General features: G+C 35.2%; 1 protein-coding gene and 1 long non-coding RNA gene across 5 annotated transcripts in view; both read left to right on the top strand.

Annotated features, from left to right (window-relative positions):
- The window catches only part of LOC145671241 (ciliogenesis-associated TTC17-interacting protein-like), a 527,666-nt gene that overhangs the window by 437,620 nt on the left and 76,611 nt on the right, over nt 1-13,435 (top strand). The gene's annotated exons all lie outside the window — the stretch shown is intronic.
- Nucleotides 4,331-12,382, top strand: LOC145671903 (uncharacterized). The gene is made up of 4 exons (XR_014128569.1): nt 4,331-4,388; nt 6,446-6,551; nt 7,413-7,544; nt 12,129-12,382. It is a non-coding gene; the product is annotated as an uncharacterized LOC145671903 (long non-coding RNA).

The raw sequence follows: 13,435 nt of genomic DNA, 5'->3' as shown, positions 1-13,435 counted from the left end.
TCGGTTGTCAAGTACACACAACAACTTACCGTAAACTGGGTATATTTTGACCTTTTAAAGGCAACTTTGGCCCAAAGGAAGAAAAAGATTTGATTTCTTTCATCATAGTTATTATGGTTTCTATAACTAAGAAAAGTTGTGGATCGATGTATTACAACATTGAGAACACATGAATATTGGCGCTAGGGATTTGTTTCTAGAACGTGGGAAGCAAAATGCTAGCAATTGTTATCAAGAAAACATTTATCATGTTTCAAGTTCTACAACTTTTGTTCATTGCATTAAAGTGATATATCCTGAATGCACAAGTAAGTAGAATATAAACACATGTTCATTAAGGAATATTAATAAGTTAATGCCTTAAATGTTTGTTCAATTACACACAAACTATTAAGCGTTTAATTGCGTGGGGTAACATTGGCCCAATTTTTGAGGCAACATTGGCCCATATTTTCTGTGTTGGTAATGGCCCAATATTAAAGATGAAATGGTGTACAAATGGTGCAATGTAATAAGGAAGATTAACACCCCACTAGCTTCTAAAAAAGGATATTACACAGTGCCTGAATTGCAAGAATTTTCTTCCCAACACTGAGCAGTATGGTACCAGTAAAGTACTCTACTCCAATGAAGAATATGGTGTTCTTATTTTCGTATGTTAAGTATTCATCCACTTAGAAAGACTTTCATTGAACGACAATTTTGATTTCCTCTAAACTGAACAAAGTGATTTCACACCTATAGGATTTTAGGATTTAGGATTTAAGTTACCATTGCATAGTATTATCTTTTACCCATATGCATTTTGGAACTGGATGGTCAACTTGGCGGTGCCAAATGGGGGCGACGGAGTGTGACTTCTTTCGTAAGACAAATTTAAAAAAAATGTCATGCCTTTATTTAGTTTTCAAGATATCAGATTGAAATTTTGCATATTGATTGTGTGCACCTTTGAGTATTTCTCAATTTTTTGAGACTCCTACGTGAACCCGGGCTCGAACCTGAGGGACGCAACTATTCCGAGGGGACGATTTTTCAGAAAAATCCGGTTTTTCCAGATTTTTCCGGTTCAGGTGCATGATACGGACATGTGAGTGATACCGTTGCGAAGGGGAGCTTCTTCGTGGCTAAGTGGTTAGCGTACGCGACTTTGGCGCGGGAGACCCGGGTTCGATTCCCGGCGGGAGCTCAAGTGATTCGGATTCCACGTTAATCAATAGGTTCACGTCTCATATAGCCTCGCTGCTGAACGGGACGTTAAACTCAAAATCAACAACAACCGATGAAAAGGGCTCGTTATACTGGAAAAAATAGCGTTTGAACCACGGCTCTATTTCAAATAGTAATGACGCAGTGTATGTATAAAAAATGTATCACCTTCAGACTTCAAAAAAATTTTCGCCCTTACTTTACAATATACAAGATTAAAATTTTGCAATCGTATTGTGTACCTAACTACGTTATTTAAAAAAAAATCAGATCCCTACTATAGACCCGGACCAGAGGGGCGTAAAAATTTTTAAAAATCTCCCGGTTTTTCCTGATATTCCCGTTTCTGGTGTACGGACAAGCGAGTGGAAAGGATGCTTTCTAAAATAAAAAAAAAACTAGTTATGAACGATAAATAGTAAGTGAATAGCAAGTAAGTAAGTAAGCAGTAGCTGTTTGAGTGAAAGTCTAAATTTTACTTCAAAAAGTGGAAATTCTAAAAGGGTTAATAATGTGAGTTATTTATCATACGAATTGTCGATAAATATACCTAAATTCTGTACCCTATATACTAGCATGAGGCCTCTTCTATTTACTTGTAACGGTGGGCATTGTATTTATGTGTAACCGCTGACACTTCTATTTATATGTAACATACATCAAGTTTGTTACGTTCAAAATAAGCGTCACATTGTGCTTAATTTATACGTTACATGAGACCTTCCATTTCTATGTAAGAATATTACATTCATTTTATATGTAAAAAATCGCCATTTTTTTACGCTTATTTAAGCGTCACAGTTTTTAGAGTGTATATTTGTAATATCGGTATTTTAAGTTAAGTATTCAGAAATTTGTAGCGCTCTTTTATATATGTTTGGTATTCGCCCAAGTAGAATAAAAATATTTTCCTCAGACGATATTTCTCGTTCTATTGAAATTGAGAAAAAACATTCTTAATTTCACCAATGTGTATATAATACCCTGTTCTTCTCTTCTGCTTCTTAAATACAATGCCACAATAATACTTTCGTATATTAATTAGTATTCGTGTATTAATTAATTCGTATTTGACAAATGGGCTAAAGTTACCCCAATCATGAAAAATCTTGCATGGCATCAAAAAAAAATTGGAACTATAATCATCATTCTTGGTCACACTGAGTGTTTACTGCTTTCAAAAGAAAGCCAAAGGATTGCTTTTTAACAAGGAGAAATGTCATTTAATTATCTCCCTAATTTTAGGAGATGTTAGAAAGGGAATTTTGAAAATTAAGAAAAATAAGCCAAAGTATACCCAGTTTACGGTATTGCAATACGGGTACATCCATGGACTCCACAATGGCCTCTAACAATCAAATGAATAGTTTGTATTAACCCTACAATGCATGATTTTTTAAATTTTTGCAAGAATAAAAAAAATGAGTAACGGAAGTACCGGAAATCTTAATAGTACTATCTATCCGGAAATTATAGAATTACAACTAGCTTCGAATGTTCTCAATCTGGTTCCAAAATGCATTAGCAAGTACACTGTTATGTAGCAAAGAACATATTATTTGCCACTATGAGTCATATCTGTCCCACTATGCATTGTAGAGTCAAGTTTCCGGGCATAAGTAAATATTTTCTGAATTTAATGCTGCGTTAATTTCTTTACTTTTTTAACGTTTACAACTTCTGTTGTGAAAATAGGTATTATGTCCAACGAGTACGTATTCTGCAAACTCCTAAAACTCGCACAAATTTAATCACACACACTCCTGGGCGTAAAAAATATTGTTTTCTTTGAGTTTGTGTAAAAATGTATATCATTATTCTGGGTGCACACACTCTTTTATTTTGAAAACCCCAATAAGTAAAAGTTCCTGGCGTTCTTACTGATTATGTCATGTGATACTACCGTGGTATCAAATAAATCAGCCTCAGTGCGACTTCTTTGCATATTTTCCCTTATTATAGCTATATTAAAAGTACAAAACCAGAGGACAAACTTTGTCCTCTCTTGCGAAAAATCCCATGGATATATATATATATCAGGAAAACCGAATGTATACTAGTGCGCAGCAGTGAATAGGTGTCTGCTTATGAAGATTTGTCTTCTAACTTGAATAATAATCAAATGGAAAATATGCCATCCATCTTCCATCAGCTCCTTAAGGTTTGTGATTTTCTCATCAGAGGCGGCTCTAGGATATTATATACCCTAGGCGAAAAACATATCTGCGCCCCCATAATCTCCTCCCCCAAACTCAAGCCAAAGTGAAGCCTTGTTACCCCTGACATTTTCACCACATCATCACATTGTTACAATTTGTTTAAGTATTAAATAAAATAAAACTTACTCCCAATGTCTCTCGGTATTAATGAATAATCTATGAGGCAATTATTTTTTTTAACATTTTTATTGCTGTAGCATTTGAAATGAAATTTTACTAATATAAGTACAGGACAACAAAAAATTAAAGTTTTATTATAATGTAAACCATGTCGATGTCCAATGTAAATATAAAACAAAATATGATTGTAATTCTTTCCTAAAAGATTCCATAGAAAACGTGTTAGTGACTGCAATGCGTCCAAAAATTTAACTTTTGTCTGTTTAAGGAAATCAAAAGAGGTATACTATAAATAACTTTGTGTTTTGAGCAATTTATTACATTAATAATTAGTCTAAACTAGTAATACAAAGTGTATACTTCATATAATTTATGATTGGAGTAGCTTGATCGACACACAACAAATATAGAAAATTAGTTCTTTTTACACACTGTTAAAAATGATTTATTCAAAAATGAATACATTTTACTACTCAAAAAAAATTGAGTAAATTAGTCTCAATTTTGAGGAGAAAATAACTCAAAAAATGAGAATGAGGAAATTTAGTTGCATATTTGAGTCAGAGACTGGTTCTCAAAAACGAATAATAATGTAGTCTTAAAAAATATTGTTTTATGATATAGATATATCATGGAATATCGTGAGATATAAAAGACAATTTGCAAATGCAAGATTATAGAAAACAAGTACGAACAAGCTAACATAAGAGCACAAAAGTCCTTTATAATCCTGAACTATATGTTCTCATTCTGGCTGATGGAGGAACTACTTAGCGGATGGATAAAGAGAAAGTTAACATGGACGACTTGTTTGTTTACAAATCATAGAGGATTTCGCAGGTAAGTACTGCTAGCAACATGAAGTTTTAAGTGTGAATGCAACATTGCTTGTGTGCGATCATTGTAATCGATTGACGGTTAATCACGACAATCCATTATTTTCCTTCGAAAATCATGAGTAATGCTTCTAGGTACTGGTTCCCAGATAGAATGCCCGGAAGCCTCACTCTATGCTTCTGGGCATTCTATATCTTAGACAAAGTTGTTGTGTTAATGATATGCGACTTTCCAATATATTCAGTAAATGGTTTACTTCTTTTTCTTTCTTTTTTTTTTGTGGTGAGTTGGGGCGTGCAGGTTTACTTTTGGCGCTGCACTCTAAATAACTGTTGTTAAAATACAATTCTTTTCATAATTTCCTTCTTATTGTCCCCTAAAAGATCTGTGGCGGGTGACATGAAAAAACTCCCTTGCGGGAAGGTTCTAGATTACTGGTCCCCCATGTAGGTTAGTTGCTGGGTTGGTTTCTTTCTCTACTAAAGTTTATACATTTAATCTACACAGTATTGCCGAGCGAGCGTTAGCGAGTGAAGGCGGTTTAGAGCCCCGCAGGGCACGTTGTTTTCTGTCTTTATTATTGCTCAATGGGAAGGGGGACCAGTAATCTAGAACCTTGCCCTCACTTGCAGGCCCGTATCCACGCGGGGGGTCTAGGGGGTCGGGCTCCTAAATTTTTACTGCCTGCCTAAAATGTTCACGGTAGGCTTGCAAATGAACTATAATATGGTTGGATTCCCCCCCCCCCTACATTTTTGGGCTGGCTACCGGCCTGCTCACTTGCACAGATAAAATTTCAAGGGACCACCAGAAGTATTAGTTGAAAAATTGCAATTCCTTTACGATTGCCATATAAATACGGATTCCGTATCTGTTGCATAAAAGCTACAATGTAAAAAAAAAAAAAAAACACAGGCATTACTCGAGCAGACTGTTTTATCAAGTTTTGACACATTTCTTACATTCTCAGGTTGGGTTAAAGTTTTTTTTTTTTTTTTTTTTTTTAGCAGCACTAAATAACAAGCTCCAGTACTACATACAGATTAACTTCAGAAGGGCTCGATGTAAATACAGTGTGGACGTATGGCATAAACACGAACAAACTTGTGCTAGGTGGCAATAAAAAGCATGAATGCTATCTAACCGAGTCAGTGCAGGACGAACCTGGTGGCACTGTTCGTAGGTTTCTTTAAGAAAATTTCCCTCGAGTGACACAAACTTTTCACTTTATCAAATTTTCCGTTGTTTGTTGAGTGACCAATACTTATGACAGAAGTTATGTAATAATTTTAATTTAGCTATATTAAGGGAACTACCACCAGTGACGTCATTTAGGGGGCAGGGAGGGGTAATTGCACCCCCTGAGATTGAGATTTATATAGATTTTTTGAGTAGAATAGTAGTCAGTGAAAAACGCAAAATTTTCTTATATCAAGGGGTCTTGCCCTCCCACAAGCAAAATCTGAAATGACGCTTCTGCTACCAACCACATTTGTTTTATTCATTTACTTTTTCCTTTTTGCAAAAGTATACACACAGCCAACAAAATGAAATATAGTGAAATCTTTCAGTTTAACATCCCATGATTATGCCTTTAGGTTAAGGGAGACGATGATTAAAGCAAGTGAATGATGATGGAAGAATGAGAAAGTGGGAGGAAACGAGAGTACCTCGACAAAATCCACGAACACAATGTTGTTTATCACAAGCTTGCTTGGGTGAAAATCGTACCAAGGAAACCATGCACCTGAGGTAAGCGCTCCCCACTGAGCCACCGTGCACCCCACTAGCTAACAATGGGTGCAAATTATGCTACTTGCAGCACACACAAACTATTGCAATTGTATTGGTTTATTTCTGAATAACAAAGAACAATTTAAGTAGTGATGTTCGTTAACAAGAGTCTAATTGCTACTTCACATTATTTATGTATGCGCATTTCTAACATTGCAGTAAAACATTATGACAATGAACTACTTTGGAACTTCATGACTAGAAAAAGGTAAAATATATTATTTAATAGAATATATTTGTATAACAATTAAATCTTTATATTTCAGATGGATGCCGAATTTAAAAATTTGTTCGGCGCGACAGAGTCTGTTTTCAATGTCATCTGTTTGGCAGTGATAATTTTCTTTAAGGTTTCGCTAGAGAAAGTTCTTGGTGAGTAAGATCAAGTTTTCGTGTATATTTATCATATTTCAGGTTGCATGTATAAATATGTACACAAGAGTCTATTTGTCATCAACACAACCCTACTTCTGGCAAAGCACCCATTTGTTTTTTTTTTCTTTCTTTCTTTACATTATCTTTTTATAGTGTCTATTCACAAACATTGTTTTATTGTTATAATTCAATCGCAGCAAATAGTAGCTTTTATATGCTTTACTTTGAAAAGTAAAAATAAGTCAGTATTTTGAAACACGTAATACCTTTTAAATAAACGTACATGAACTCAAAATTGCACATCTTTGGCTTATTATCTTCACGTCTTAAGACAGTGATGGGCAAAGCATGGCCCGCGGAATAGATGTAGCTCCTTAAACGTTTCCACCCAGCCCACGACGTGATTCATTACCTGACGAATATAACTTCACTTCTGAGAATCAGTGGATTATACTTCCAGCCAAATTATGAGAAATGTTTAAAAATGCATTCACAATACCATTTATCACATTCCCCTTCATGATCTTTCGAGTATTAATAGAGCTTGGTTTTACAAGTGATACAATCACTGTTGTTTGTTTTTTAAATTATATTGGCCCACCTATATTTTTTTCCGTTTTTCTTTAGCCTGCGGCCCAAAATGTTTCCCCATCATTGTGCTAAGGAATATAACAATTGTCTAGGGCTTTAGAAAGCAGTACACTTTAAGTAAAACCTTATTTCAACTCATGGAAGTAGTTTTTGAATAATTTAGTGTGATTTACATTGTACTTCAAAAAATATTTTGGCAGACAATAGCAATATCTACTAATTCCAAACATTATTATATACTGACTTAGTCATATTTTCTCTCTATAGATCAATTGCGCACTACATTTGCTTCCATTTCTACTACCACAAATTGTAAACATATGTAAGAAAGGAGCTAAAATAGTAAGGAGAAGGCCGGCACCTTACAGGAGCCACGAATATGTCATTGCAGAGCTACAGGTAAGTCGTGTCACTCGTTTCATTGGACACACAATTTTTGTATACCTTCCTGATTAGGAATATGTCCATTATCGTTCAATTGTAGTCATAGTTTCATAATTACAGAGTTAATACATTTACTTTCCAGGTTATACGTTTTGGAAATATCTTAATAGAAGGATGGTTTTATAAATAATTTGATTTGCATCAGGGGCGTCATTTCAGACTTCGCTTGGGGGGGGGGGCAAGAGCACCACCGACATAAGAGTTTCAAGTTTTGTACTAGTACATTAGTAAGCAATCTATTAACGTATATGTATTCCTCAAACTCTTGGGGGGGGCAATTGCCCCCTCCTGCCCCCCATAAATGACGCCCCTGATTTGCATACTAATGGATGGTTCTAACGTCATCTGTATATGTAGCAGGGTTGGCAAAAACCATGGCTTTTATTGAAAAAACAAAAAAAACGGTTTTTTTGGTTTAAACCAGTTTTTTTTTGGTTTAAACCAGGTTTATTTGGTTTAAACCAGGTTTATTTGGTTTAAATAATTTGCTCTATATATTCATATCATATATGGACAGAAATAAGTTTATTTCGCCTTGATGTTATTATGCAACAGCCGGGTTATGCTGGGAGGGGTCACATAAGCTTAAAGCGGAATAAAAACTGCTTCTCGAGTTACATTCGAGAAAAATTGTCCTCCATTTGAACTCGGAACCAGGACTAATTGGCATCAAATGCGATACGTCTGCCGACTCACTCACGAAGGAATCCTGATAAAAATACGTTGTACTGATCTTTACATGCTTCTTAATATAGCTCTCAAGAGTCATTTCAGAAGGACAAAAAGATAAACAGTGCACAAGTGAAACCATTATACTGAATTACATATGGACAATTTCAAAGTACTACGGAGTACAGACGAACTAATTTAATTAGTTAGTTAACAAGTTAGTTAACAACGACTTTTATTGGTCCAAATTAAAGAAATACAACGACTTAATTTGCATATCACAAAGATACGAATTATTTGAGTCCACTTTGGCTCAGACTCATTTATAGATAAATAGATATCGAAGATACTTCTCATTTCACTAAATGCCTCTCGTAAGGTCTGTATGACCCTCCTTCCCCCCCCCCCACACACACACACACAAAGTACGGCATTTCGATGTATTTTATCAATAGTAAACAAAACAATTTTTAGAATGTTTCTTTGATTGCAATTACATAACAATAATAACTACAAAAAAAAAATCACAAAACAAACATTTATAAACTTACATAAAAAAAAGTTGCTTTTGTAGTATAATCTTTTTGAGTAATGAATGGGGAATTTAGGTCTGAATATAATACGAATAATATACGGGAGTGAAACGTGATAACCCACAAATGTGTGTTCATCAAGATTTTACAAACACACTTTTACGAACATTTTCGTTATTTGGTTTAAACCAGTTTTTTTTTTTTTTTTTTTGAAAAAACCAGCTGCTTTAAACATTGGTGTAAACCAGCCAACCCTGATATGTAGTCATTAAGTTTCCTTTCTATGAATAAAGAATCTGTATTCTCAAGCAGTGGCGTAACTAACAGGCTCCTGGTATTTAAGTTTCGGAGTATAACTTTATAATGTTTGGATGTTAAAAGCACTTTGCAGAGTTCCTCCGTGGCTAAGCGGTTAGCGTATGCGCTCTTGGCGCGGGAGACCCGGGTTCGATTCCCGGCGGGAGCTCATGTGGTTCGGATTCCACGTTAATCAGTAGGTCCACGTCTCACATAGCCTCGCTGCTGAAAGGGACGCTAAACTGAAATTCAACTCCATTCAAAAGCACTTTGCAGGTTTCATATTACTGCAAGAGTACTCTACTTAGAGGAAAAAGAAATCACGGAACCAGCTATAATAGATTTAGTGAATTCTACTCGGAAAATGTATCGCCTTTTGTTGCAACAACTAACAAGTTTCCGATGAGTAGTGAAGAAACAATTTAGTGAAATTTTAACTTGGAATTAATTAGCCAATTATTTAGTCGTAGATAACTTCCTATGTTAGTAGTGTTCTGGATTTGTGTACTTCTTTGCAACTGTATCTCACTGTGCCTCTGACGAAGCCAATCCTGAGCGATCATTCAGTACACTAAAAGCCATCAAACTTTATATTCGTAGAACAAGGTCGAAGATGAAATTGAGCTCAGCTCCGTAACTTGGGCTTTTTCTTGGAAGACCAAACATTAATTAGACCTCCTAAAATATGTCAAGTTGAGGCCCCCTAGAATAATGATGGCATTTGAAGTGAAATCCTTACTAAACGTGTTCGATACTTCTTGGGGCGCCAGTTGATGGTTTACTAAAGTAAGATCCAGATTACATATATGCTACATCTTAAAGGAATGTATTTCGTTCAGATAGTGGGGCAGCAGAAACATCTTAAACTATTTGCAATGCTTTAGAAAATAGTACGGTGCTTCACAAGTTAACTAAATGAGACAATATGTTGAAAGTCTTACTAAATATATATTTTGTCTGGGGCTCTAATAGGACACATTTTACTGAATGAGGCTCGGAACACATTTTCGTTTCATTTTTTTTTTTCCTGTTATGTGGTAAACCTATTCCAAGGTTTATTTATAAGTTCCTGTTCATATCACATCATACAAAGCAACAAAGTTTTAACTCAAATGAATCCTATCAAACAACTGGAAGCTTAATTGGGGGGGGCAGTTTCCCCATTCCCCCGCAAAAGTTACGGCATTGGTTGATCCCTTTGCCAATCCTGAGCACTGAAAGCGAAGAATGGCACCACGTTGATATTGAGAAAGTAGTCAGCGAATTACTCTCCGAAAAAAAAAAAATACGCCGGTTTAGAAATATGTGAGCAAGTTCCACAAGTTTTGACGAGTTTTCATATGTTAGTTGTAATGTGAACGTTAGGAAAAAAATTATTTCTGCTCTTGCCTTTGAGGTGAGCGGTCCCAGGTTCGACTCCTGGTGGGGACACTCGGCCGAAAGAGTGTAACAGCTTTTTCAGACCTGCCATCTTGAGTGAAGTCTTTCTTGGGTTTCGTTCATTCATACCATTCAAATGCCGGGATGGAGGTACCTAATATAATGGTCCCAGGCTGCTTCCTTCCTTTCCCAATCCTTTCTTCCTTCCATTTCATCGTACAGTGGGCTCGTTGAGGGACGTCATCCTTTATACGGGATGGGCTAACGTGGCCTTAGATGCCGACAGCCCAGAAATCTAATTCCTAATTCCTAGAAATTATTTCTTTTAAGAAGCTTTTTAGTCCCATGTAATTGCTTAATAATAATAATAATGTGCAATTTTTGTATATTAGCAAGTAGTGTCTGACTAGATGGAAAAATAACTCTACTACTGTATAAATTGTACGTGTGCCATGAACGTAGAAACAGGAAGAGCCCTTTTGACATTTTCGCGGATGGAGGGGGGCATGCATTCTTAGTTACGCTACTGTTCTCAAAGCATTCTAGTAATTTGTTTAACAATTGCTAAAAAAGTAGAAATCGAATAACGGTGAAATTTTATATAACTTAGAATTTGTGGTGTGATTCATTGTTTCTTTCTTTCTTTTTTTTTTCGTCACACATAAGCAGAAATGACTAATTTTCAGGTTTATTGTTTCCTTGTCTTGCATAGATGAAACAGATCGAAATGTTTTTGGTTACCTTTCAATTTCCTTATTTTTATAATCTTATTTCAATTGATATTAATCCTTCCAGAACGTGACAACCCTACTATTATTATAAAGATCGCCATAGACGAGTCATTCATTTGATGTTTATTAGGATCACGCAAGTGGGATATATATAATATTGTAATGTTAGTACCATAGGTGTTCATTTTACTCCGACCTCACTCACCTTCATTCTCACAGTGAATTGGCCCTCGCCCTCACCTTCGAAGAGAGTTGACCATCGCTCTCGCCTTCGTGTTGGGAATTTGTCCTCGCTCTAGCCCTGACAGTGACAGTTGGCCCTCGCCGTCCAAGCTTGTCATCGCCCTCGCGTCATTATGGTTGAGAGAGAATTTGAGGGTAAGGATGCCCTCGAGAGGGCCATCCTCGCAAGGGTAAACACCTCTGGCTTAGTACGTCCGTTACACCGCTCAATAACTCTTCAACAAAAGATAATTTTAAAATTGTTTTCTGCAATCAACAGCTAGATAATTATCTCGGAGGAGTTCGTTAATGGATGTGATCCACCTACTTGTAGTGCTAGAAATAAACCATTTCCGGTTAACGTTGATCACTATAGAGCATAGACAGTAATCTCACATTGTATATTTTTTAATCGATTAAGCGTCCCTAGAATATATTCCATTTCCACTCTAATCACTCTGCTAAAACACTAAATGGTAGATCTACTACAACTTCTGGTTTCAATATTAATTGAAGAAATATTGCGTAATTCTCTTTACTGTCTTTACCAGAGTCTATATTATTGTATTTCAATTGATACTAATTCAAATTAGAACGTAGCAACACTAATATTATTCGAGATATCGCCATACACGAATAAGATTTATAAGTATTTCATTTTATTTTTATTTCTATTGTCACTAATTACACAATCTCTTTGTTTCCAGGGAGATGAAGGCATAGACACATTTATAGCAAATGAAAAACTTCTGGGAGGATCTCGAACATAGCTGTTGTTTATCTTGTCCATTGGCAGTCGTCACAGACTATTTTCCAACGAATGCATACATCTGTCATAGTACTTTGTAGGCATATTCAGAGGGTTCATGTATCCTCATTGTCTTATCTAAGTTGTTATAAAAATTGTGCTCATGTATAGACTTAGTTTATTATTTGACAAATAAAAAATACAATGTACAAACATATTTTCCTTTAATCAAAATGAAACTAATATATATACATTTAAGTTTGTGTGTGTATGTGTGTGTGAATATATATATATATATATATATATATATATATATATATATATATATATATGTGTGTGTGTGTGTGTGTGTGTGTGTGTAACGTCGCATGATTATGTTTCAAGGCTAAAGGAGAAGGCAATGATAATGAAGTGATGCAATGAAGAAAGTAGGAGGAAACGAGAATACATCCAGAAAACCAGTGCACATTAAATTTGTCCACCATATCAGGCTTACTTGTTTAAAACTACGCAAACCAACATCACGAACAGTTTAAGTTACAAGAAGCTTGTGTGTTGATTAAATTAAAATTCTCATCTATGCTATTTATGGAAACAACAGGTATCAGCATAAAAATGTAACCTTGCAGATTCAAAATTGAGTAAAAAAGTACTTTAACAATTAGATTATATTAGTATTCAAAAATAGGAAAAGGAGTATTTATTCTGCTGCCTTGTTGGCACAGGGAAACTTCCCCAAAATTACAAAGGTAGATGAATTTCACACTGCACTAAAAAAATTATAGTAAGTACGCCTTCTACACATTAATATTGATGTTAGACATTTTCATCTTCAAAGCTGGGAAATAGAAGTAATTTTTGAAGTACTCGTATTTTTTCAAAAACTGATTTCTATTTTCCAACTTTTAAGAGGAAAATGTTTTAACTTCAATATTAATGTGTAGAAGGCGTACTTACTATAAATTGCCCAGTGCAGTGTAAGAGTAATCTACCTTTCTAGTTCCAGGAAACTTTCCCTGTGCCAGCAAAGCAGCAGAATAAGTACTTTTTTCTCATTTTTGAATACTAATAAAATCTCATTTTTGAGTACTTTTTTACTCATTTTTTTAAAAAAAACCCTTCTCATTTTTGAGTAGAGTTTTTCTTAAATTTGAGAGGAAATATTCTCAATTTTTGAGAACTTGTGTTTCTCATTTTTGCGGCTATCTGAGCATTTCGAATACTTTTCTACTCACTTTTGAGTATACATGTTCTCAATTGTGAGGA

The sequence above is a fragment of the Thermobia domestica genome, chromosome 15 (genome assembly GCF_964235325.1).
Source record: "Thermobia domestica chromosome 15, izTheDome1.hap1.1, whole genome shotgun sequence".
Lineage (NCBI taxonomy): Eukaryota > Metazoa > Arthropoda > Insecta > Zygentoma > Lepismatidae > Thermobia > Thermobia domestica.
This window is presented reverse-complemented; position numbering and strand designations above follow the sequence as displayed.